A 27,270-nucleotide genomic window follows, 5' to 3' on the forward strand; every position below is an offset into this window, starting at 1 on the left:
TGTGTATTTTGTGAATTTGTCTATGATATGTTTTGGTGATGGTTGGTTTTTGTTGAATCTAATGGGAGTTCTCTGTGCTTCATGGATTTTGATGTCTGTGTCCTTCCCCAGATTAGGAAAATTTTCTGCTGTAAACCTTCTGCCCCTTTTTCTCTCTTTTCATCTTCTAGGACTCCTGTGATTCAGAGATTATTCCTTTTTAATAAGTCACTGTGTCCTCTTAGTCTTGTGACGTGCTCTTTTGCCTTTGTTTCCCTTTTTTTTCTACTTCATTATTCTCCATAATTTTGTCTTCTATATTGCTGATTCACTGCTCTTATTCATCCATCCTTGCTGTCCAGGCATCCATTTGATCTTGGTTATAACATTTTTAATTCCATCCTGACTAGACTTTACTTCTTTCATCTCCACAGAAAAGGATTCTATGTTTTTTTCAACCCCAGCTAGTATTCTTATTATTGTGGTTCTAAATTCCAATTCAGACATCTTGCTTATATCTGTGTTGATTAAGCCCCTAGCAGTGATTTCTTCCTGTTCTTTTGGGGTGAATTCCTTTGTTTTGTCATTTTGGAGGAAGAAAAAAATAAAATTAAAATTAAAAAAATTTAAGGCAAAACAAAAATTCAAAAAAGGAAGCTAGATCCTAGGTGTATTTTGGTCTGCTTGTTGAAAGAAGCTTGATAGAATAGAGAAAAAAGGGAAAGAAAAGAAAGAAAAGACAAAAAATTAAGAAAACATTTAACAATTTTAAAATGTATAGAATAAAATAGGATAAAATGAAATAAAATGAAAGAATAAACAATTTTTAAAAATAAAGTAAAAAAAATGTTTAAAAAATTTAAAAAAAGAAAATAAAAATAATTTTTTTCTTTCTGTATCCGAAAAAAAGAGAAGGAAAACAACAAAAACAAAGACAAAAAAATTTAAACAAAAACAGAAGTATAAAAAACGAATAAATGAACCAGCAAACAGAATGAAAAGCGAATGAAGTTACTACATCCCATTTCCCCTAGAACTCAAACTATGAAGCACTCTATAGTCTGTACACTAAGCAGGTAGAGGGACTTGTGCTGGTTTTCTAGGGGAAGTGCTCAGAGAGGGCAGTTGGGTGGGGCTTGTTGTAATGCCTCTGCTCTCCAATAGGTGGCACTGCTTAGCTCACTGGGGTGGGTCAGTGTGGTGTGCCTGCGCCTGCCGGGGAGAGGTGGAAACGGCTTCACCCATCTCCCTAGCCTCTGGCACCTGTCCTTTGTCTCAGGTTTCCATCCACTCCCAGCCTCTTACTCTGTTCGTGTCCAAGCCATCCACCTGCCAGAGTTTTATCTCAGTTGGGGCTGTGTTTAAAACCCCACACTTCAGAGACCCCTGTGGCTTGGATCTGTGCAGACTCTCTGTGGGAGGGTCTCACCGAACAATGGGCCCTGCCGGCTTGCCTCACAAATCGTTCCTGCCATCACACAGTGGCAGAGGTTCAGAGATGATGGCAAATCACAACACAGCCAGTGCCACGTTTCACTGCACTCTGGCATCTTTGTCCCAATACCAGCAAATGTGGCTGCTCTCTAGGGTCCACTGGAACCATTGCCTGTGGGGAGGTCATGTAGCCTCTACCAAATGCTCTCCTATCAGGGGAACTGCTTCTCCCTGTGTGGCACATGGACCCCTCAGACCACGTTGCCAGCTTCTGGGACTTCACCCTGTTTCCTCACCAGAGCACATCTAGGCACCAAGCTTTGCAACTTCAGAGTCTGCATTCCACAGTTTATAGAATCCTGGTGGTATTGAAACCCTCTCCTTTCCGTCAGTGGTTTTGGGGAACAGATTTCTTGTTCAGTCCCCTGTGAGTGTTTTCACTCTTTGTCTTTCTCTCCAGAAACTTTCGGGGGAGTGGTTTTTTTTTTGCACTCTCCCCCTTTCTCTGTCCTCCACAAAAACAGCTCCCTACCCTCCACGGCTTTTCTCTCCCCCAGTTCACCTGTACAGAACTGCATACCTGCTGAGTTCTGTGGCTAAAGTTATGCAGACTGTTGTGTTAATCCTCTGATCAATTTCCTAAATGTGCAAAATGGTTTGGTGCTGATATAGCTGCATTTCAGGGATGAGACAAGTTGAGGGTCTCCATGCTGCTCCACCATCTTGTCGCTCTTAGTATCATTCTTAATTGAACTACTAGAAGTTAGGTCATTTTTCCAAAATAATATTTACATATTTTTAAAGAGCTTTTCATTGTCACCAGTTTGAAAGGTAATTGTTTAAGCTATGGTGAAGAAAGGTTTTAAGCTCACAGAATGGCGAACAGCATCACATGCCAGAAGAGATTTTGCTGTAGTTAGGTCTTGCCTGCCCCAAGTTTCCTACTGACTTTTCCAGTCAGCAGGTTCCCTGGGTTACCTTTGGACACCTTTTATGAGATGAGAAGTTTGAGTTGATTTCCCTAAGTCTCTTATAACTGTAATGTTATCCTATCAGTAAGTAGAGTTTTTATGTGTTTCAAATGTAAATATTAAAGGAATTTTAGAGATGGAAGGAAGTCTTTAGTGGTCAGCTACTGGAATCCTCCCATATGACAGATGAAGAAATGGAGACCCTCACCTCTGTGTGACACTTTAAACATTTAGAGCTCTTTCACCTCACCAAAATCTTGTGTATTAAATTGTATCATCATTATTGTAGAGATTAATTCATCCATGGTCCCTTAGCTGGGCCTTGTATCTATGAGCCTCACCAAAATCTTGTGTATTAAATTGTATCATCATTATTGTAGAGATTAATTCATCCATGGTCCCTTAGCTGGGCCTAAAGTTTACCATGTTTGCTTTAGTGGGATTAATTATGCTCTGTGATGAAATCCTGTTGTGTGAAAAAGTGACAATTCAGTGATTTGTAAAGCAAGTCCAAGCAGGAAAAGCAAACATTTCCAAGTATGAAAGTGGTAATGAACTCAGCAGTATAAATAGCAGAAATAAAGAGGGAAAGAGGTGGCAAAAACTAAGGTCTATGAGCTGAGTTAATGTTAGTTTTCATTTATTCCTGGATTAGGAGTAAGCATAATTGACTTTTAGTATTCTTGTGTTTATCAGTAGTGTAGTATTTGAGTTGCTTTATCCTTAACAAAATAACTCAAATAGAAACTGTACTTTGTAATAACATACTTTCAAAAATATTGTAGGTGAGCTAGAGGAACTTAAAACAGTTCATTCAAAAGGGTATCCCCAAAAAACAAATGAACAAGTAAGTGTGGGAAACTAAGCTTTATACACAGTTATTTATTTCATTGCCTTTAGTGATGTGGGTTTTTTTTTTTTTTTTCTTTTCTTTTCTTCCTGTTTCTGTTCTGTAGTGTGGAAGTATCCTTTCAAAATGTTACCTGTTTCTAGGCTATTGACCTGGCTGTGCCAAACAACAAATTGCTTTACCTTGGTTCCTTCTTATCCTTTTCTTCCCCTTCCTTCTTTTTATTTATTTAAAGTTTTTATTTAAATTCCGATTAGTTAATTTCAGGTGTACAATTTAATGATTCAACCTTTCCATAAACAACACCTGGTGCTCATCACAAGTGCACTCCTTAATCTATAAAATCTATTTAACCTACCTCCCCTCTGGTAACCATCAGTTTGTTCTCTGTAAGTGTCTTTTTCTTGGTTTGCCTCTCTCTCTCTCTCTTTCCCCCCCACTTTGTTCTTTTGTTTTGTTTCTTAACTTCCACATGTGAAGAAATCATATTGTATTTGTTTTTTTCTGACTTATTTAACTTAGCATAATACTCTCTAGGTCCATCCATGTTGTTACAAATGACAAGATTTCATTATTTTTTATGGCTGGGTAATATTCCATTGTAAATATACATACCACATCTTCTTTATCCATTTATCAGTCAGTGGACACTTGGGCTATTTCCATAATTTGGTTATTGTAGATAATGCTGCTTACATTTGTAACTTTCTATGAACAATATATATATATTTTTAATTGGAAAGAAAATTGTCTTAAAACTAGTATATGAATGTTAGTTTTTCTTTTACAGTTTTGTTCACCAATTTGTTCTTCCTTTAAAAGAAGCCCATTTGTAGATTGCATGATATCGTGGTGCTTTCTCTGTGGATATGAAAATTTGATCACTAACAATTTCTATTTTTCATTCTATACTAAATTTGTTTTTAGTTATAAACTATATTCTATAGAACTTATATATTGGAGCAGGATCTCTCATATGGTTCTAATCAAAAAGGACAACCATAAAGGATGGAGTAAGTGTATTATAAAATTTGAAAGCAACAGTGTAAGATTTGGCTTAAGTTAGAGAGGAAGAATGTTCTTGAGATCTTTTTTTCCCTGAGAGTCCTTTTAAAGATTCTCTTGCCTAGCTGCTGATATTCTTTCCACATGCCCTGTCCTACCGAGTTCTGCCTTACAGGCCACTCCCATTCACACTCCATTGCAGACCCACGGAATTCAGAGAAATGGCATTTGTGGACGACTTGAATAGTCTGGTCTTTTTTTTTTTTTTTTAATTTTTTTTTTTCAACGTTTATTTATTTTTGGGACAGAGAGAGACAGAGCATGAACGGGGGAGGGGCAGAGAGAGAGGGAGACAGAATCAGAGACAGGCTCCAGGCTCTGAGCCATCAGCCCAGAGCCTGACGCGGGGCTCGTACTCACGGACCGCGAGATCGTGACCTGGCTGAAGTCGGACGTTTAACCGACTGCGCCACCCAGGCGCCCCGAATAGTCTGGTTTTTAATTTTCAGTTTTGTGTCTGATCTCAAAACGTGTGCAAGGGCTTTTTTTCAGTTGTTGCTTTAAGATTCTTTAAAGGAAAAACCAAAAAGGTCACTTTACAGTAATGGATACTTAATTGTTTTATGGTAAGTCAGGAGCTAGTCTCCTGGAAACTTCCAACACCTGACATAAACACTTTCATTAAATTGTGCCTAATATAATATGATTGTGTTTTACTTGCCCAGACTATACTAAGGACTACAATTAGCTTCTCATTGGCCAGTTGTGATTTAATGGTCGTAATAAAGTTATGATATTTAGCTGAGGGCTTAGAATTTTTAAAGGTGACTGGGTTTTTTCCTGATTTGTGTTTCCCTTGTTTGGCATTAGAGCTAAAGAGCCAGGCTCCCAGGCTGGTGTCGCATTCATATTAAAACATTCCCTTTATACACATATGGTCCATGGGATTCTAAAGGCTTGGTTTTAATAGATTAAGTCTTCTGATTTTTTTTTTTCAATGCTTGTTTATTTTTGACAGAGTGTGAGCAAGGGAGGGGCAGAGAGAGAGAGAGAGAGAGAGGGAGATACAGAATCCAAAGCAGACTCTAGGCTCTGAGCTGTCAGCAGAGACCCCATTGTGGGGCTCAAACCCACGCACTGAGCAATCATGACCTGAGCTGAAGTGGGATATTTATTATTTAAAAAAAAATTTTTTTTAATGTTTATTTATTTTTGAGACAGAGAGAGACAGAGCATGAATGGGGGAGGGTCAGAGAGAGGGAGACACAGAATCTGAAACAGGCTCCAGGCTCTGAGCTGTCAGCACAGAGCCCGACGCAGGGCTCGAACTCACTGACCGTGAGATCATGACCTGAGCCGAAGTCGGCCGCTTAACTGACTGAGCCACCCAGGCGCCCCCGAAGTGGGATATTTAAATGACTGAGCCACCCATGTGCTCCAAGCCTTTTGATTTTTAAGCTAATTATTTCTATAAAGAGATAGTTGAAATACTTTTTTTTTTCAGTCTTATTGACAAATCTAATACCACTAAATAAAAGTGTTTTGCCATGGCTTTTATTTAATATTAATATAGATTTGAATTTTCTATGGAATTTAGTTGCTGTGCCAGGGTGCTTTCTAATATAAGATCAGTTCTTTTTTTTAAAAAAAAATTTTTTTTTCAACGTTTATTTATTTTGCGGACAGAGAGAGACAGAGCATGAACGGGGGAGGGGCAGAGAGAGAGGGAGACACAGAATCGGAAACAGGCTCCAGGCTCTGAGCCATCAGCCCAGAGCCCGACACGGGGCTCGAACTCACGGAGCGCGAGATCGTGACCTGGCTGAAGTCGGACGCTTAACCGACTGCGCCACCCAGGCGCTCCAAGTTCTTAATAGATGTATGGAAATATGAGGAACTTTCAGATGCTTTTTTTAAGTGTATTTTTTAAGTTTATTTATTTATTTTGAGAGAGAGAGTGATAGCTAGAGCGAGGGAGGGGCAGAGACAGAGGGAGAGTTAGAAAGGGAGAGGGAGAGAGAGTGAGAGATTGAGAAAGAGAGAGAGAGAGAGAGAGAGAGAGAGAGAGAATCCCAATAGGCTCCTCACTGTCAGTTCAGAGTCCGACATGGAGCTTGAATTCACGAACTGTGAGATGATGACCTGAACTGAAATCAAGAGTCAGGTATTTAACCGACTGAGCCACCCAGGAGCCCCTCAGATGCTTTTTAATGTTATGTTTAGTAAATCTCAGGGCAGCAGTGAGGAAAATACAAAGATGTTGATTTGTGTGTGTATGTATGTGAGTGTGTGTGCATATGTGATCTAAACATAAAGGAAATGTAAGAAATTTATTTGACTTGCAGCTTTCTCAAAGTTTAACATGGCAGTGGAGTTATAAGAAAATATTGATTAGTTTTCCTTTTCCAAATGTATTGTAATTTTATATCATTTATATTTTAAAGAATTAAATGAATTGATTCATAGTTTCTTAAACCAGAAATATAGGTGATAAAGGGGAGTTACTGAATCTGTTGGCCTACATTTGTAAAATCAGTCCATCTGTCATTACCTAGATATTTGAATTTTTATCAGAAAAAAAAAACAACAGTATTACACCAGTATAGTTAATTGAATATTTGTTGGCATATATATGTGCCACATTTTTTTCATTTCTCAAAGTGAGAAGATTGGATGATTTTCATAAGTATTCAAAAATTATTCTGCTGTATGAAATTGAGAGTATTGTTAAAATGGATAATCATTTGTTCTCTGGTCTTTTTTTAAGAGAAGGCATCACTGAAGAAAATTTAAACCAAAGGCCGTTAATTGCAACCAGAGTTTTCTGTGAACACTGAGTTTGAAATTAAAATTATATGAACTCTATTGCTGGCTTTGCTCATCCTTATAGATAAACAACATTTCAGTAAAAGATGATGTAGTCTGAAATGTTGCTAGTTTGCAGGTCTTCTATAGGAGATGTGAAAGATTGCAAAAGATTTGGGGAACTCTAGATTTTCCATATGGGGTTAAAAAGAAAGTACTTTATCATAATGTGTGAAACCATTAAAACTGGCTTACCTTTTATTCTTCAGTAATCCCAATACCACATGTTTTATAAAATTAAAAATAACAGGCATCATTTTGGTAGCATGAATGCTGGTTCACAGACTTTTTAATAGAAAAATGTAGAGAATGTCTGATGTTATAAAGGGAATAGAAATCTTATATAATCCTTATAGGCTGAGGCCTGGTTATTTCAAATAGGGGAGAGTGCTGTTATCTAAAGATCATCTAATCAAAACTAATAAGTAAGGTCAAATGTTCAGAGCCCCATAAAAACATCACATAAAACCAATAGCAGAGACTATTGAAAGCCAGCCCATACTGTTTGAAGCAAGAATTTAGAATCCACTTGACTGTACAGAAATATTTTGTGTTCCTTGTTAATTTTGAGACAATAAATATGTAACAGAAGCCCAGAATAGGAATAGCTTTTAGAATAGGAAGAAGCTTTGAAGAGCATTTAATTATTTCCTTTCATATTATAAAGAGAAACTAAGAGTACGAGGTTAAATTACTCAGCATCAACTAAGCAGTGCCAGTAGGAGAACTAGAATATTGTTTTTAAACTATCAAATAATTGACCATGGAATTTCAAAAATTGTAATGGGAAATGATGGTTATTATTGTTGCTGTTAATTTAAAAACTTTTACATATGGTAAAATTGACTTTTTTACTTGTTCTGTGAGCTTTAACACGTGCAGATTCGTGTAGCTCTCACTACAGGTAGGGTACAGTCAGTCCTATCACCCTGGAAAACTGTTTTAAATTGCCCCTTTTTGTTCAGAACCTCTCCCTACATCCAGCTCCTAACAACTGTTAATCTGTACTAATCACTTTAGTTTTGCCTATTCTAGAATGTCATATAAATGGAGCTGTGAAGTCTTGTGTGTAGTTTCTTTCAGTTTAATATTTTTGAGATTCATCCATGTTGTGTATATGAATGCTTCATTCTTCTTTTTATTGTCACTCACTGTTAATGAACACTGAATTGTTTGCAGTTTTTAGCTATTATAAATAAAGCTGCTGTGATCATTTTGGGGGGTTTTTGAGAAAAGGGAGCAAATTTACTTGTGTGTATCATAGAAATGCTGATAGTGAACTCTTAAAATAAATCACAAAGTTAATTCACTTTTTACTTTGAAATAATTATTGGTTCACAAGAAGTTGCAAAGATAGTACAGAGAGGTTCTGTGTACCATCTACCCAGTTTCCCCTATTAGTTAGATCTTATATAACTATAGATTAATGTAAAAACTAAGAGATACATATTGGTATAAAGTTAGTATATGGTTCTTTGGCATTTTTATCAAGTGTGGATTCATGTAATCAAGACTGCAATCTCACCACAAAGATTTCCCTCCTTGAACCCCTTTATAATCTCTCACACACGCACACACGCTACTCTCTACCATCCCTCATCCCCCACCCCTGGCAACCACTAGTCCATTCTCCGTCTTTCCAATTTTATCATTTTGAGAATGTCATATAAATAGAATATAGAATGTTATATAAATAGAATCATGGGCCTTTTTTCACTGAGCATAATGATTTATCCATGTTGTAGTGTATGTCAGTAGTTCATTCATTCTGTTTTATTACTGGTATAGTATTCCATGGTATGGATGTACTATAATATGTTTAACTACTCACTTATTATAGAACATTTTAGTTTCCAGTTTGGGGCTCTTGCAAATAAAGGTAATTATTGATATGATAGGACATAAGTGGGCCATTTTATTTTTTGTTTTCTGTTTGTTCCCTCTGTTTTTTATTTCTTTTTTTCCTACTTTCTTGTAGGTTATTTGAATACTTTTTAGAATTCCATGTTAATTTACTGTAGTGTTTTTAGATGTATCTCTTTGTATGACTTTTTAATGGTTGCTGTAGATACTACATTGTATATTCTCTTCATTCCTCAAGGATATTTTTGCTGGTTGAAGAATTCTAGGTTGACAGTTCTTTTTCTTTCAGCATTTGAAAAATATTGTACCAGTTCCTTTTGACCTCTATGGGTTTTGATGAGAAATACACTGACATTCTAATTGTTTTTCTCCTATATAGATCAAGGTAAAGGTTTCTTTCATGCTACTTTCAAGAATTTTTCCATTGTCTTTAGTTTTCATACGTTTGTCTATGCTCTCTCTTTGTGTGAATTTCTTTGGGTTTACACTGTTTGAGATTCCCAAATATGAGAACCTTTCAACCATATTGTTTTCAAATACTTTTTCAACCCTGCTCTATTTCTCTTCAACTTCCAAGACTGAAGACATGAATGTTAGAACTTTTGTTATAGTTTCATAGATACCTGAGGCTCTCTGTTCATTTGTATTCAGTATATTTCCTTTATGTTGTTCAGATTTGGTAACTTTTCTTAATTTATCTTTTAGTTCACTGATTCTTTTTTTTCCCTCTCCTCCATTCTGCTGTTGAGCCCATCCATTGGCTTTTTTATTTCAGTTGTTATAATTTCAGTTCTGAGATTTCATTCTTTGTAACTTTTATTTCTTTGCTGAAACTATTTTTTAGATTTTCTATTTTCCATTTGTTTCCAGTGTGTTAGTAAGTACTCATTGAAGCATTTTTATCATTACTGCTTTAAAATCCTTGTGAAATAATTCTTAAATCTGTGTCATTTTGGTATTGGCATCAGTTAATTGTCTTTTCTCATTCAAGTTGAGGTTTTCCTGAATCTTGGTATGAGAAGTGGTTTTCAGTTAAATCCTGGACATTTTGGGCATGATATCATGAGACTTTGCATTTTATTTTAATCATCTGTTTTAGCAGGCCTCTTTTGATATTGTCCTGACTGGGTGAAAGGGTGTTTTCTCATTATTGCAAAGTAAGAGTATAAGTGCAGGGTCGAATTGTTGGGTTATATGGTAAGTTGTTTGACTTTCAAAGAGGCTGCTAAACTTGCTGGCAAAATTTTACATTCCTACTAGCAATGGCGTGAGCATTTCATATGTTCTGCATTAATTCATCCTGTAGTCATTTCTGCAATGATGAAACTGTTCTGTATCTGCATTCTCCCATGCCTTAGTCACTAGCCACTTGTGGCTGTTGAGCAGGTAAAATATGGCTAGTGCATCTGAGGGACTGAATTTTTATTGCAGTTATCAAGTCAGATTTAAATGGCTGTATGTGCCTAGTGGTTACTGTATTGGATAGTGCATCACTATTAGCTCTATATCCTTACCAATATTTAGAATTGTCAGTCTTTCAAATTTTAGTTCTTCAATGAGTATTAAGTTCTTACTGTGGTTTTAATTGTTTTATGTGCATACTGACCACTTGGTTTTTATAATGATGTTTTTAAAATAGCAGAAGTTTTTAATTTTGATAAAGTACAGTTTATCAGGTGGCTAAGGTCCATAAAATGTCTTCCTGTGTTTTCTTTTTGAAGTTTTAAGATTTTACATTTTCTCTTAGGTTTATGGTATGTTTGAGTTAGTTTTTGTACATATACAAAATATGTGAAGTAAAGACAAAATTCATTTTCATTCCATATGAATATCCAATTGTTGAACTTCCTAACAATTGAATTACCTTGGCACCTTTAGGAATTAGTTGATATATAGGTCTATTTTTGGGTTTTGTATTCTATTCCATTTTTCTATACGTTTATCCTCGGGCTATTACCAAACTGTCTTGATTGCTGTGCTTAATAATAATAATTCTATAAATCAGGGGTGCTTGTGTGGCTCAGTTGATTAAGCATCCGACTCAATTTTGGCTTAGATCATGGTCTTGAGGTTTGTGAGATTGAGCCCTGCAACCAGCTCTGTGCTAGCAGCGTGGAGCCTGCTTGGGATTCTCTCTCCCCTTCTGTCTCTGCAGAGCCTCCTCATCCTCTCTGTCTGCCACTCCCCCTCTTGCACGTGCTTTCTTTCTCAAGTAAACTTTAAAAAAAAAGAGAAAAAATTCTAGAAAGAAATCAGGTATTTTAAGTATTCCTACTTTGTTCTTAATTTTCAAAATTATTTTGATCATCCTGTTCATTTGGATTTTCATACACATTTTATAATTAGTTTGTACATTTCTACAAAAAACCTCTGAGATTTTGATTTTAATTGAATTGAATGTATCGATGAATTTGGGAAGAATAGTCTTATTAATAATACTGAATCTTCCAATCCATAAATATGGTATATCTCTTCATTTATTTCAGTTTAATTGGTCCTGGCAGTGTTTTGTAGCTTTCATTTTACAGGTCTTGTACATATTTTGTTAGGGATAAACCCAGGTATTCCATGTTTTTGATTGCTATTATAAATGGTATTTAAATGTTTAAAACTTTCTAGTTGTTTTTTGATAGATATAAAAATATAATGAGTATATTATACACACACACCCATATACCTTGTATTCTACAGTCTTCCTAATCACTTAATAGTTTTTGTATTTGTTTTCTAGATTCCTTAGGATTTTCTGTATAATCATGTCTCTTATAAAGATATCTTAACTTCTTCCTTCCCCGTCTTTATGCTTTTCATTTCTTTTTTTTTGCCTCATTACACTAGCTATGAACTGCAATGTAATGTCGAACACAATGTTTATTATTTTTTTATTTTTAAAAATTTTTTTTTTCAACGTTTATTTATTTTTGGGACAGAGAGAGACAGAGCATGAACGGGGGAGGGGCAGAGAGAGAGGGAGACACAGAATCGGAAACAGGCTCCAGGCTCTGAGCCATCAGCCCAGAGCCCGACGCGGGGCTCGAACTCACGGACTCACGGACCGCGAGATCGTGACCTGGCTGAAGTCGGATGCTTAACCGACTGCGCCACCCAGGCGCCCCCACAATGTTTATTATTTATTATTATGTCAGTATTTTACAGATGCCCTTTATCAAATTAAGGTAGTTCTAGACTATTCTGAGTTGTCTGAAGTTTTGTTATGAGTAAGTGTGGAAATTTGTTAAATATTTTTCTGTGTTTATTGAAATTATCATTGTTTTTCTCCTTTATTCTGTTAAATGATTAATAACATTGAGTTTTTAAAAATATAAAATCAACCTTGCATTCTTTCTTATGTATTGCTGAATTTGACTTGCTATTTTGTTAAAGATTTTTGCATCTATGTTTGAGAGAGATATTGATGTATACTTTTCTCATAATGACTTTTTCTGGTTTGGGAATCAATCTAATGCTTGCTGGCCATATAAAATCAGTTTGAAAATGTTCCCTCCTCTACTTTCTGGAAGAATTTATGTAGGATTGGTATTACTTCTGTCTTTATATGTTTGATGGAATTCACCAGTGAACCATTTGACAACTGGAGTTTTCTTTGTGGGAACATTTTTTTTTTTAATTTTTTTTTTCAACGTTTATTTATTTTTGGGACAGAGAGAGACAGAGCATGAACAGGGGAGGGGCAGAGAGAGAGGGAGACACAGAATCGGAAACAGGCTCCAGGCTCTGAGCCATCAGCCCAGAGCCCGACGCGGCGCTCAAACTCACGGACCGCGAGATCGTGACCTGGCTGAAGTCGGACGCTTAACCGACTGCGCCACCCAGGCGCCCCTGTGGGAACATTTTTAAATTACGTATTTAATTTCTTGAATAGATGTAGGGCTATTTAGGTTATCTGTTACTTCCTGAGTCAGTATTGGTAATCTGTGTCTTTTAAAAATTTTGTCCATTTCATCTTAGTTGTCAAATTTATTGGCATGAGATCATTCATAATAGTCTCTTGTTTCGTCAGTGTCTGTAGACTCTTAAGTAATGTTTCCCCTTTCATTCCTGATATTGATGATTTCTGTATTTGCTCACTCAGTGTAGCTAGAGGTCTGTCAGTTTCGTTGATGCCCCCCCCCCCCCCGACAGAACCTGTTTTTGGTTTCATTCATCTTTCTCTGTTTTCAGTTTTCTATGTTATTGATTTCTGTTCTCTGTTAGTGTCTGCTTATTTTGGTTTAATTTGTTCCATTTTTTTGTAGCTTTTTATGGTGGAAGCTTAGGTCATTGGCTTTAGGCCTCCCCTCCCCACCCCCAAATATAAGCATAGAAAACTACAGATTTCCTCAAAGCACCTTTTTATCTGCATCTCAGAATTTTGATAGGTTGGCTTTTCATGTTCATTCATCTCAAGATATTTTCTGATTTCCTTTGTGATTTCTTCTTTGGTCCTTGAGTTATTTTTGAAGTAGGTTGTTTAATTTGTAAATGCTTGAAAATTTTCCAGATATCTTACTGTTACTGATTTCTAATTTAGTTCCACTGTGATAAGGGAATGGGCTGTGTATAGTTTTGATTCTTTTATTTATGTATTTATTTAAAAAAATTTTTTTTAACATTTATTCATTTTTGAGAGAGAGTGTGAGTGGGAGAGGAGCAGAGAGAGAGGGAAACACAGAATCTGAAGCAGGCTCCAAGCTCTCTGAACTGTTAGCTAGGAGCCCGATGCAGGGCTCAAACTCATTGACTGCAAGATCATGACCTGAGCTGAAGTCGGACACTCAACTAACTGAGCCACCCAGATGCCCCTGGTTTTGATTCTTTTAATTGTTAAGACTTATTCTTGGCTCAGCAGGTGGTCTGTCTTCCTAAATGTTTCATAGGCAGTATGAAAACTTATATTTTGCTCTTGTAGGTTGGAGTGTTCTGTAAATATCAATTCAATTGAGAGTACTGTTCACATCTTCTTTATCATTGCTGAACTTCAACTGTACCTATTCTTCCAGTTACTGAGAGAAATGTTGATGTCTCCTACTGTATTTGTATACTTTTTTCTCTGCTTAGTTCTGTCAGTTTTTGCTTCATGATTTTGTAGTTCAGATAGCCTATACATATATATTTAGAATTATTCTATCTTCTAACTAAAAAAAAAAATGTCTATTTTGTGTGTGTGTGTGTGTGAGAGAGAGAGAGAGAGAGAGAGCAAGAGAGAGAGAGAGAGGAGAGAAAGAGCACACAAGCGAACAAGGGAGGGGCAGAGAGAGAGGGAGAGAGAATCCCAGGCAGGCTCTCTGCTGCCAGCTAGGCTCGATCCCACAAATGGTGAGATCATGACCTGAGCCCAAATCAAGAGCTGGATGCTCAATCCATTGAGCCACCCAGGCACCACTCCCCCTCCCACCTTTTCTTTTTGAATTTTTTCTGTAAGTTTATTTGTTTTTGAGACAGAGATGCTAGTAGGGGGCGGGCAGAGAGTGAGAAGGAGTGAGAGGCACAGAATGAGCTGTCAGCCTAGAGCCTGATGTGGGGCTTGAACTCATGAGCTGTGAGATCATGACTGAGCTGAAGTCAGACACAACCAACCTCATGAGCCACCCAGGCGTCCCTCTTTTTTAATTTTGAGGGAAGAGGGGCAGAGACAGAGAGAGAGAGAGAGAGAGAGAGAGAGAGAGAGAGAGAGAGACAAAGAGAATCTTAATCCACTCAGCACAGAGCCTAACACAGTGTTCCACACCTGGCTCCACCTCGCAACCCTGGGATCATGACCTGAGCTGAAATCAAGAGCCAGACGCTTAACCAACTGAGCCACCCAGGCGCCCCCGTAGAATTATTTTATCTTCTAAATGAAGTTTACCCTTGATTATTGTGAAATGTTCCTCATTATCTTTGATAATATTCTTTGTTTTGGCTTTTGTATTGTCTGATATAAATATGGCTATTCCAGCTTTCTTAAGATTTTGGTTTACATGGTATATCTTCTTCCATGCTTTTAATCTATTTCCTTATTTTAGTGTGGGATTCTGATAGCATATCAATATATGCAATATATATTGGTCTTGCTTTTTCATCTGGTTTTTAATTGGAATATATAAAGAATTAACATGTAACATATTTATTAATGTGGTTGGATTTAAATCTATCATCTTGCTGTTTGTTTTCTATTAACCCTTCCTTTAAATTAATTATACTTTTCCATTTAATCTTCCCCGTTGGCTTATTCCCCTACTGGCTTATTGTTTGTTCTACCTTTTTATTATTTTTTTTTTAGTTGTGCTCTAGGATTTATATGATGCCTCTTTAGGTTACTACACTCTGTTATCAATTATATCACTTCTCATATAATGTAAGACCTTTTTTCATTGCCTTGTGGTCATTTTTTCTTTCTGACCTTCACTTAAAAAAAAATTTTTTTTAAAGTAACATCTCTACCCAATGAGGGGCTCAAACTCAATGACCCCAAGATCAAAAGTCATATGCTCTACCAGCTGAGCCAGCCAGGCACCCCAATGTGTCTTGAAGTTCACTAATCTTTTTTTCAGCAATGCATATACTATTGCTTGTCTTATTCAGTGAAATTTTCATTTTGGGTATTTATCTCTTCACCATGTTCCTGTTTTCATTCTTGAATATGAAGCAGACTTGTAATAGTCCTTTCAATGCCTTTGCTCCATTAATTACATCATGCTTGTTATTTCTAGGTCTTTCTCTGTTGACTGATATTTTTCTGGTTTATGTGTCACATTTTCCAGCTTCTTGGGCCAGTAGTTTTTAGTTTATTTTAGTTAGTTTAGTTTAGTTTTAAGTAGGCTTCACGCCCAGCACAGAGCCCAGTGCAGGGCTTGAACTCACGACTCTGAAATCAAGATCTGAACTGAGATCAAGAGTTGGACACTTGACCTACTGAGCCACCCAGGTGTCCCCTTTGTCCACTAATTTTTAATTGAATGACAGATATTTGCAAATTTTACATGTTGTGTTCATGATTTTGTGGCATTCATTTAAAGAGTATTGGACTCTTTCCTGACAGGCATTATAAATCACATATTAGTTTGATTGTTTTCTAGGCTTTCAAGCTTCTTTCAGGTGGGATTATAGTAGCTTTTATTCTAGAGCTACTGTCCCCCTCCATCTGTGGTGTGGCCTTTGTGGGGTCACAACTGCCTTGTATATTCAATGAGGGAACTTGTTGAAATCTTGACCCTCTTTCAGCTCTGAGAAGGCTTTGTCTTACTACTCCCTGGTAACTTTCTTTCCTTAGAAATTCTTGCTGGCTGGTCTAAAGAAATTTTACCCTTCTCATCCACAGGTTTTTATTTAGCTAAATACTCTAGGGAACTCTCATTTAAATTACTGGAACTCTTTCTTCTCTGGAACTCTGCCCCATAAATTCTAGCCACCTTGGCCTCCTTGTACTTTTTTCTCTATCTCAAGTCACTAAGATTGCCAGGTTCTGTCTGGGTTTCTCCTCCCTGCTGCTCAGGAGTGGTAAATTGCTTCTTGGCTGAGAGCCTTGGGTGATGGTAGGGCTTGCCTTGTTTGCTTCTCTTTTTTCAAGGATAACAGTCCTGCACTGCCTGTATCTGAAAATAGTCCTTTCCTATATTTTACCGTGTTCTAGTTGATTGCATTGGGGGATTATTCTAGACTGCTTAATCCCTCATGGTCAGAAATGGAAGTTGAACCATTGTAAAATAAATTTTAATACTTAACACCTTTAAAAACTTCTGAAGTTCTCAAGCAATTATTTTTTTTTACCCAGTGTTTAACCATTGATTTCACTTTTCCTCAGTATTGTTATTAATGATCTTGTATCAACTGTAGGAATGTTTATTTATTTTACAATTCAGAGTCCGTTACAAATTTTAAATCAGAACCTGACCCAAGGAAATGATTTATCATACCTCATAAATTTCACAAATTAGGAAAATGAATTTTTGATTATGTAAAAATTCTCTCAATATTATGGGATGGTCTTTTTGTTTTTTATTTTTCTTCATTTTATTTTTTTTACTAAAAAAATTTGTTTAATGTTTATTTATTTTTGAGATAGAGAGAGCAAGCACAAGCGGGGGAGGGGCAGAGAGAGAGGGAGACACAGAATCTGAAGCAGGCTCCAGGCCCTGAGCTGTCAGCACAGAGCCTGATGCTGGGCTTGAGCTCATGAACCCTGAGATCATGACCTGAGCCGAAGTCGTATGCTTAACTGACTAAGCCACCCAGGCACCCTTGGGATGGTCATTTTAAATATAAAATTATTATTTAACACTTAAGTAGAAACATGAAAGACTAATGGACTGATGAATAAATCAGTTGATGTAATGTTTTAAAATATAAATTCTATCATTGTAGAGTATAAACATGTTTGGTATACTTTAGTCAGGAACTGTCGAACATTATCTGTAAAGAGCCAAATAGTGTATATTTTAGACTTTGTGGGCCACATGGTCCCTGTCACAACAACTCAACTCTGCCTTTGTAGTATAAAAGCAGCTATAAACAGTATATTAAAAATGAGCTGGCTGTGTTCTGATAAAACTTTATTTCTAGGCAACAAAATTTGAATTTCATATAATTTTTACATCTCAAATTTTATCTTTTGACCTTTTTCCCCAACTGCTTAAAAATGTAAAAGCTATTCTTACCTTGTGGGCCTTACATAAGCAAATGGCTGGCTGGTCGCATTTGGCCCAAGGGTCATGGTTTGACAGTCCCTGCTCTAAATGATTAAAAAGCTCCCAAGTAAGTTGTAGGATTCTTAGCAGACTGTAATGTTTTAATTCCAAGTGACATTTTTATTTGAACTGTTGTCTACTATTAAATAGCAAAGTAAACAAGATCACACAATACTGAGCCGATGGTGCTTTGACAGATTTTTGGTGTCACAGGTTATATCAGAGGTTCCTTGGGCATTTTGCATAGTTAGAAAACTAAGTTAAGAATTTAAAATAAACATTATTTTATTGTTGTCATTATATAAGAATTAATAAATAGGTTTAAAATCAGCACAATTTTCACATTTTTAAGGAAGTATACCTGACGTGTGCAATAGGTGAATCTATATGTTAGTTTCAGGTATACAACGTAATGATTCTATATTTGTATATATGGCACAAGGCCCACAATAGATCTAGTTAACATCCATCACCATATATAGTTGCAGAATTTTTTTTTCTTGTGTTGGGAACTTTTAAGATTTACTTTTAGCAACTTTCAGATATGCAATACAGTATTCTTTTTTTTTTTTTTTTTTTAACGTTTATTTATTTTTTTGGGACAGAGAGAGACAGAGCATGAACGGGGGAGGGGCAGAGAGAGGGAGACACAGAATCAGAAACAGGCTCCAGGCTCTGAGCCATCAGCCCAGAGCCCGACGCGGGGCTCGAACTCCCGGACCGCGAGATCGTGACCTGGCTGAAGTCGGACGCCTAACCGACTGCGCCACCCAGGCGCCCCAATACAGTATTCTTAACTATGATCACCATGCTGTACATTACATTCCTATTATTTATTTATTTTATAACTGGAAGTTTGTACTTTCTGATCATGTTCTTTGAAGGGTGTAGTAATCAAGAGATTTTTCTCACAAATTCTTAATTGTTTGGATAAATTAGAAACTTTTTTCCATGAACATTATAAGCTCATTTCTGTCTTTTGACATGTATATCCTCTGTCTAGAACATTCTAAGTCATTCCATGTTTGGCTCATTTCTTTCAGTTGTAACTTGAACATCATCTACTGAGAAGCCTTCCTTGATGCACTATCTAAAAGTATCTACACCTTCCTAATCTCTCTCTAATACCCAGTTTTATTTTCCTCAGAGCATTTACACCATCTGAAATTAGTTTATTTGTTTATTTGTCTCTTTCTGTATTACAATGTAAAATCTGTGAAAGGAGATCTTGCCTCTATTATTACCTCTATCTCTAGAACATTGCATTTCATTATGTGGTTGGAAAGATGAATAAATGGAAATATCTCTAATGCATGATTTGTAGAAATATTCGATATGCTAACATGTATTGTGAATTGCTAAAAACGAATATAATGATTACTTTACCCCAATTTATTTCACTACAGAACTACTTCCTCTTTAAGCATATAGCTGTATTAGCCTTTCACTGAAAACATTTTGGAAATGTAATAGGGTTTATTGATACATTTAACTTTTTCTTTTTAATTTGTAATAATTTGAAATTACACACCAGTTGTAAGAATAATTTTTCCTGAATCATTTGAGAGTAAGATAAAATTATCACAATCAAGAACTCAATATTGATAGGTTAGTAACATTGAATCCACAACCCCATTCAAGTCATGCAGGTTGTTCTGGAATTCAGTGGTGAAAATCCCTAACATTTGCATTTGTATTCTTTTTAATTCCTTGGTTCATCTTTAAATTCACATGTGTAGAGGAGACGCCATAGAGCCTAGTGGAAAGTGGTATTTGAGGTGATATTTCTAGTCAGATTTGGAGTTTGAGTCCTATTAGACACATTCGGATTTTTGTTGGAATCTTAGAAGGGTCCTTCCTGTCTTAGAAGTAACGACTGTAAGGCCTAAGGGATTTATTCTAGGATGGAGGACAAAGTTGAAGCATACCTTCCCTAACAGTGTAAAACCAACCATCCACAAGTTCAAGATGATCAGCCAGTGTTTAACTTCGTATTAGAAGAAAAATCAGTGCACTTCAAAGGAAGATAACAAAGTACAGAGTTTCTGTATCATATCATCCATATTGTCCAGTATACAATCAAAAATTATTAATCATGTGAAGAACTAGGAAAATATTATCCATAGTTTAAAAAAAAAAAGGAGTCAATCCAGATGTTAGTTAAGTGACAGTACCTTTAAATGAGCTATTATAAATATGGTCAAGAACTTAAAGGAAAAGGAGGACATAATGAAGGAAAATACAGACTTTCTCTGCAGAGAGAGGTAGAAACTATTTTTTTTTTAAATAAAAAGGGAATTATAGAACTGGAAATACAATACCTGAAATTAAAAATTCACTCGATAGATTTAATGGCAGATAAGAGATGACAGAAGAAAGGGCCTTGATAGATCAGTAGAAACTATCCTATTTGAAGAACAAAGAGGAAAAAAGATTAAAACAAAACAAACAAAAAAAACCCAACCAAACAGAACCTTGGTGACCAGTGGGATTATAAGCAGTCAACCTTATGTATATTGAAAACCAACATGGAAAAGAGAGAAGATGGAACAGAAATTTTAAAAAATAAATAGACTGAAAATTTCTCAAATTTAACAGAACACTAATTTGCAGAGCCAAGAAGTTCAGTAAACGTTCCCCACACCCAAAGTAAATGAAAACTAAATTTAGACACATAATATGGTTACACTCCTGAAAACCAAAGATAAAGAGAAAATCTTGAAAACAAAAGAAACAATAATATTAATGACTGCTGACTTATCAGAATGATGGAAGCCAAAAAAACTATGGAATGATATCTTGAAAGAGCTGTAAGCAAGAAAGAAAACCTTTCAACGCAGAATGCTATACTTAACATAAATGTTATTCAAAAATGAAGGTGATTCAAAAAAATTAGATGATTCATTGTCAGCAGACTTGCTGTGTAAGAAATAATTAAAGAAGTTTTTAAGCTGAAGTGCAGTGATATCAAATGGAAAGTCTGTTCTACAGGAGAACTGAAGACCACAAAGAATGATAAATATGAAAATATATCTTATTTTTTCTTCCATTACTGTTTTTAAAAGAAAGCTGACTTCTTTTTTTTTTAACTGACTTCTTAAAAGTTAAAACCATTTTATTATGGGTTTATAATATAAGTAGAATAATATGATAACCATTAACAAAAAGGGTTTGTAGTAAATGGAATTATACTACTACAAGTTTCTTATGCTTTGCATGATATTCAGTATTAGCTTTAAACTGTGGAAATTTGAGGGTGCATATTATAATTCTTAGTGTCACCCTCCCCCAGTACAAAGAATTATAGAGCAATTAAAGTAAAACATTACAAATATTTGATTAACTGAAATTGAGGCAGGAAAAGGTAGGACAGGAACAAAACAAAAAGCAGAGAAGAATAGAAATAGAAATTGGTAGCTTTGAACTCAGTCATTTCAATAATCACATTACATGTTGATAAACTAAACTCTCCAATTAGGAGTCAGAGATTTTCAGACTGGATAAAAATATAAGACCCAACTGTATCCTGTCTACAGATTGCACATATAAACTGTTAAGATTTGGTTAAACACTGTTTATGTCTCTTTGTCTCTTACATTGTTGGATAAGTGTTAATGGCTATATGATAGAATACCTACAAGTCCAAGAAGAAATTATTCAGAAAAAATAACTAAGGGGGCCAAGAGGACAAGAATGCGATGGATTATAGAAGGATAGTAGAACACTGCTTTAGGAGAGAGTGAGGAAATTTAGGTGTTCATTTCAGTTTTGCCACTGGCCAAACACCTACCCTTGGAAAATCACTTTTCTATTACGATGTACTTTTCTAGGTTACCAGTATTTGTATACCCATGTGTTCAATTTTTTCCCATCTTCAGATTTCACAGTTAAAATTGGCATAAATTGCATTTTTCTTCTCAAAAGACTCATTTAATAATGGAAAGAAGATGGAGTAATTTTGCCACTGTGTGTGTTATCCTGGGCATCATTATTTCATCTGCATATTGGTTACATATATACATACACATATATATATTCTTGGTAATATTTCTCCTACACACTGCTTAATGTTATTTTGTACCACATGAAGAGGAGATATAAGCACTGTGAGAACATTGGGTAGTCTTTTGATCATGGATAATCCAACTGTGTTGGAGTTTGATATTGTTTGATATGGTGCACAAATGAAAACTCCTGTTTCAAAATACCTTTCTGTTCTAAGCATTTATTGAAAGGTTCAATTCTGTATTATGTAATCACAATCAGGAATCATTTAAAAGTAATTACATTTATCTTTCTCTTTCTACTTAACTCTTAGAGTTATTTTCCTTATATTTGGTGTTATATAGAAAACAAATTAGAGGTTGTGCCAGTTTGAAAATACATATAATTGGTGCTCCAGAGTCAGAAATAGATAGGAATTTATTCATTTAATTTTAGGTGATTTCCTGTATGCCAAGTTATAAATATATTTCATACTTGAGCCTAAAGTAAACTGCAAAGTAGCTAGAAACATTTTTGCATTTGGAGATACTTACTTTCATATTTTACAAAGGCTGTATCAGAATTAGACATTGATACTTTTAGAATTGGGTTCTTATAAAGATGAAGTTGGGTTTAATATTTCTTATTCAATTAATGCTCTTACATTTGGCTCTTACATAGCTCAAAACAGGTGTTCAAAGACAATCACATGAAATCCTAGAAAGTTTCAAGTACATCGGTGCTAGTTTGAGTCTTATAAATTACTTGGGTCTTAGGTATGACATAGATTGTTATTGAGGGTATAGGATTCTGTCCATGCCTCCACCTAAGTAAGGAAGTTACTTCTTAAATGAATAAGACTAATTATAACCGTTGACTGAGGGTGAAATTAAGAATATCTTAAAGGAAAGAAAAATGTCTAGTATATTTAAAACTAGTTTATTCTCCAATTTAGCTTTACTTTATTTTTCTCTCTTGCAGTAAACATTGCTGTCTTCTGAAAATAAGTTAAGGAATGAGAGGCAAGGAAGAAAGTACATTCATCCTGGAAGGACCCAAAGCACTTTGAAACTGTAAACGAATGTAATGATAGCTGCTAAAACCACCTTTGTCACCATAATGGATGAAGAACTGCAAATTTAAACGGTAACCAGAATTTTCATATAGTGTTACACTTCCACCAAGAACTTTTATAGAACTTGAAAGGATTTCTTTTTAAATTTAAATATTTACCTTACAAATACCAAAGTATAGATAAAGCTGATAATTTTATGACTTATTTAGCATAGTCAGGTCTTTGTTTTGGCCCTTAATGTTTGGCCTTGATATTGCTCAAAAGAATTGTTTTTTTCCCCCAGGTTATGAACTTCTTAACTTAGAAACAAATAAGCTTATTTGAGTAGAAATATAGCATAGTACTAGTATATTTATAGGTCCATTCTTGACCAAATACTTTTCCTTTCACAGAAACAGCTCAGGCAACATTAAGTGGTAGCATGCTATCACATATGCAGAGGTTTTTTAGTCTTATTTTCTGAACTTTATTTCATGTTATTTTTAGTTTCCTTACTTGGTGTCTGATCTCTTGATCTTTTTGCCTTCATATCTGACATCTTCTTTTTATTTAATCATTATTCTCTCCTTTGCCCATCCTTCTCAGGAATTTAGAGTTGTAAAAACAAACAAACAAAAAAAGAAACAAGAATCCAGAGTAGAAAAGAAGAAAAAAAACTGGAAAAAATTATAAATTTATTTCTTCTTGTGAAATTACAAGGACTATTACATTTTAAGTAGAGTGGAAAGCAACTGTAGAAAGACTTAAGATTCCTTGTCAGTCTTCTTAAATCTCCTTGATCTTCAGCCATAATTGTTTCAGTGCGTTTTGTAAGATTCAAATGTTTGCTAATTTTTAAAAAGCATCCTAGTGAACATTTAGAACTGTATTTCATTGGAAGTGTACTACTTTGATTTTGATGGATAATCATTTGTTTATTTGAGTCACTATATCTTGGTAGTGAATGGGTACAATTGACTAAAACTAAGTCCCTCTGGTAAAGTGCAGATGTGAAAAATCAATCAAATACAGTATCAATTGCTAGTCCTAATAATTCTAAGGAATACAAGGCCTGTTTCAAGAGAACTATTCAAACTGAGAAATGTAACCCAGGATAAATATATTCTTTCAACTATATACTAACATTTATAAAGTGTTATTTTGGTCAGACATTACTCCAAGAAAGAAGGTTATTCCTCATGTTTTCTTTGTTTATAATTCTGCTTTACTTCTAAGCTACAACATAACCGGGTGTTATTTTTATTTCTTTTAACAATTTTATTATGAAAATTTCCAAGAATTAAGAAAAATTTGGAAGAATTTAACAAGAACGATGTTCTCATTATTCTTTCCTATGCTAACATTAACCTTGATTTTAAAAAATGCCTGAACATCAATTTTTTAAAAAACTTTTCCAATTGCTGGTTTAAACCTCTAGTTAGAACTTTTCTGTGTTCTTGCCACAACCACCCACGTAGCAGCATTTAGCCCTTTCTAAATGTCCAGTAAATTCTTTATATTTCTCAACCATTAAAAAATAAAGTTGAAGAAAGCAACTTTTGAAACACAGCAGAAATTAAAGTACTGAGTGTTAACTTATGCAGGGAAGATAATACATAGAAAGTCATCAAATTTCTGTCATCACAAGTTTTCTTTCCCCATTTAATTATGTCTGATTCTATAATCTTATATAGCCAACGGTTTTATTAATGAGATTAATACATTAAACATTAAAAAAAACCAATATTGTCAAAATTTTTACTGGTACCTTTACCACTCCTTATCAAATTCTTAATTCCATTAAATCCTTCTTTCAGTATTTTTGGTAACCAGTAATGGGATCATTGAAATCTATAGATACTAGGTATTTCCAATCATTAATTTCTACTTTTTTCACTACAATTTTTTCCTTTTTTTTTGGCGGTGGTGGTGGGTTATAATGTCATCAAGAAGCAAACTGGAATACAACTTGACCTCACTACAAAATGAAAGAACTGCACTGATTCTCCCAAATAGCCCAGTTCAGAAGCCATGTAACTCACATCCATGAAGTATATAGAATTTAAAAAGATCAGCTGTATTTACATATTTAATTTTGCTGGCTGCACTCAAGCTGAGTGCCTCCAAAATCCCAAATCTATGGCATTTGAATAGGGAATGGAATTCGATTTCTAATTGTGTGAATAACTGGATTTCTAATTGTACAAATTTGAAATCCAGATTTCTAATGGTGCAAACTATCATGGCCACGTTGAAGAGGCTAAAATTTAAAAGACATTCCAGCTAGGTTAAAAGTAGAATCAAACACCCAGTTTTATCTAAATTCATTTTATGAGCTTAAAATTATGGTTCTTAGGGTAGGGGATATGTTCTTGCAGATAGCAAGACTACTCTAAACAATATATCCATCTAGAATCTTAAATTTATAAAGCTTGGTAGACCTTTAGAACATCCTCTACAGCACCTTTGTTTGCAAAACTGTCCTTATGGAGGGAGGCCTGTGTACAATTTCCCCAGACAAAAAGGAATTAAAAATAACAGTGGGGCACCTGGGAGGCTCAGTTGGTTGAACACCTGACTCTTTTTTTGTTTTTTAAATTTTTTTTTTTTTAATTTTTTTTTTTCAACATCTATTTATTTTAGGGACAGACAGAGACAGAGCATGAACGGGGGAGGAGCAGAGAGAGAGGGGGACACAGAATTGGAAACAGGCTCCAGGCTCTGAGCCATCAGCCCAGAGCCTGATGCAGGGCTCGAACCCACTGACCGCGAGATCGTGACCTGGCTGAAGTCGGAGGCTTAACCGACTGCGCCACCCAGGCGCCCCTAAATTTTTTTTTAATGTTTATTTATTATTGAGAGACAGAGAGAGACAGAGCATAAGCATGGGAGGGGCAGAGAGAGGAGGAGACACAGAATCTGAAGGAGGCTCCAGGCTCTGAGCTGTCAGCACAGAGCCTGACACGGGGCTCGAACTCACAAACCCAGCGAGATCATGACCTGAGCCGAAGTCAGATGTTTAACCGACTGAGCCACCCAGGCGCCCCGAGCATCTGACTCTTGATTTAAGCTCAGGTCATGATCTCGTGGTTTGTGAGATCCAGCCCCATGTCAGACTCTGCGCTGACAGCACGGAGCCTGCTTAGGATTCTCTCTACCCCTCTCTCTGCTTCTTCCCTACTCGTGTGTGTGCATGCACTCTGTCTCTCTGTCTCTCTCAAAATAAATAATAAAATAAAACAAAAAAATAACAGTAATTAATGTGTATTGAGTGATCATCATATGCCAAACATTGGGATTAGTGATTAATATGCATTATCAAGTTTCACAACTGTATTTGATGTGGGTCTTATTATTAGATAGCTCCATTTTACATATGTGGAAACACGTTCTCGGAGAAGTTAAGTAAATTGCCCCACATCAAGTTTACTAGTTAGAGGTAGAGCCAGTTCTGTCTGACTTTATAGCTGGAGCTCTTCATGAGAGATGTGCCTTGGTTTACAAATGTTCACTACCACGTGTTGCGGTTGCTTCTTTGTGCAGTGGTAGATAACAAGTTCTTATTAGCAGCATCCTCATCTCAGCTCCCTTGAGGCACATATGATGTTTCTTTTGCAGCACCAATTTTATTTTGTCAGGAATTTATCATTATTTTGATTATATTTTAAAAGTGTTAGGTATTATGTAATAAAAACGATAATCCATCCCTAAATGAAGGCTAAGTTACTTCAAGATGATCTCAGTAGACCCACATTTTATTTGAGATCGAGACTTAGAGGACAGAGAAAGATAGTAGATATGAGTGGGGGAAAATGCAAAACTGACCTCCCTGGTCAGCTGTTCTCCCTTGAAGTCTTCTTTGCCTTTTTCTTTTGTCTTTATCACCAGAAGTTCTTCATTGGTTTTCAGTCTCAGAAACTGATACTATCACTAAAGACTAAATAAATAAATAAATAAATAAATAAATAAATAAATAAATACTAAAATAGTAATGAATCCAGAGACCAATTTATCTTAATGGCATAAATTTTCTGTTAAATTTGTATATAGTCCCTTCATATAGATTCTTATTCTAAATGTAGATTCTTATTCTAAGTGTAGAAAACTAAGTATGGTAACCTATGATCAGGGTTTAAGACGATTAAGCCTATCACCAAGACTCAGCATATTAAATATAACCAGTTTTCCCCAAATGAATGTATAGGTTTAACTCAGTTCCTCAAATCCCAGCAAGATTTTTCATGTATGGTTTGCCATTTTCTACCAAGTTCTTTCTCTCCTCCCCATTATCACTGTCCCTCTGTCCCCCTCCACCATAAGAATTATAGCCAGTCCCCATTTGAGGATGGGTTGAGTGAATGTTTCAGCAATTGCATGATACGCAAACATATATAATCAAATGTTTTACTCATTTATAGCCATTTTTCAGTCCAAGGTTTAGTGAATCTTAATTTTCTGAGATTTTGCTTAAGTAAGAAGAGTGTTTCACCTCCCCGGAAAAGGAAGCTGTGTGTTAGGAGGAAAAACAAAAATAAAACAAAAGTTGTTACATTCTGGCTTTCTAAACTGAGGCTGTAAAATTCAAAATGATCCTGTGGA

General features: G+C 35.5%; 1 protein-coding gene across 2 annotated transcripts in view; it reads left to right on the plus strand.

Annotated features, from left to right (window-relative positions):
* Positions 1 to 27,270, plus strand: part of PEAK1 (pseudopodium enriched atypical kinase 1) — a 315,319-nt gene that overhangs the window by 129,961 nt on the left and 158,088 nt on the right. For both annotated transcript variants that reach the window (XM_086711282.1, XM_025919501.2), the window contains exon 3: positions 22,599 to 22,763. The gene's annotated coding sequence lies outside the window, so the exon portion shown is untranslated. The remainder of the gene's footprint in view (positions 1 to 22,598; positions 22,764 to 27,270) is intronic.

This window comes from Puma concolor, chromosome B3 (assembly GCF_028749965.1).
Source record: "Puma concolor isolate L17-30 chromosome B3, mPumCon1.1.hap2, whole genome shotgun sequence".
NCBI lineage: Eukaryota > Metazoa > Chordata > Mammalia > Carnivora > Felidae > Puma > Puma concolor.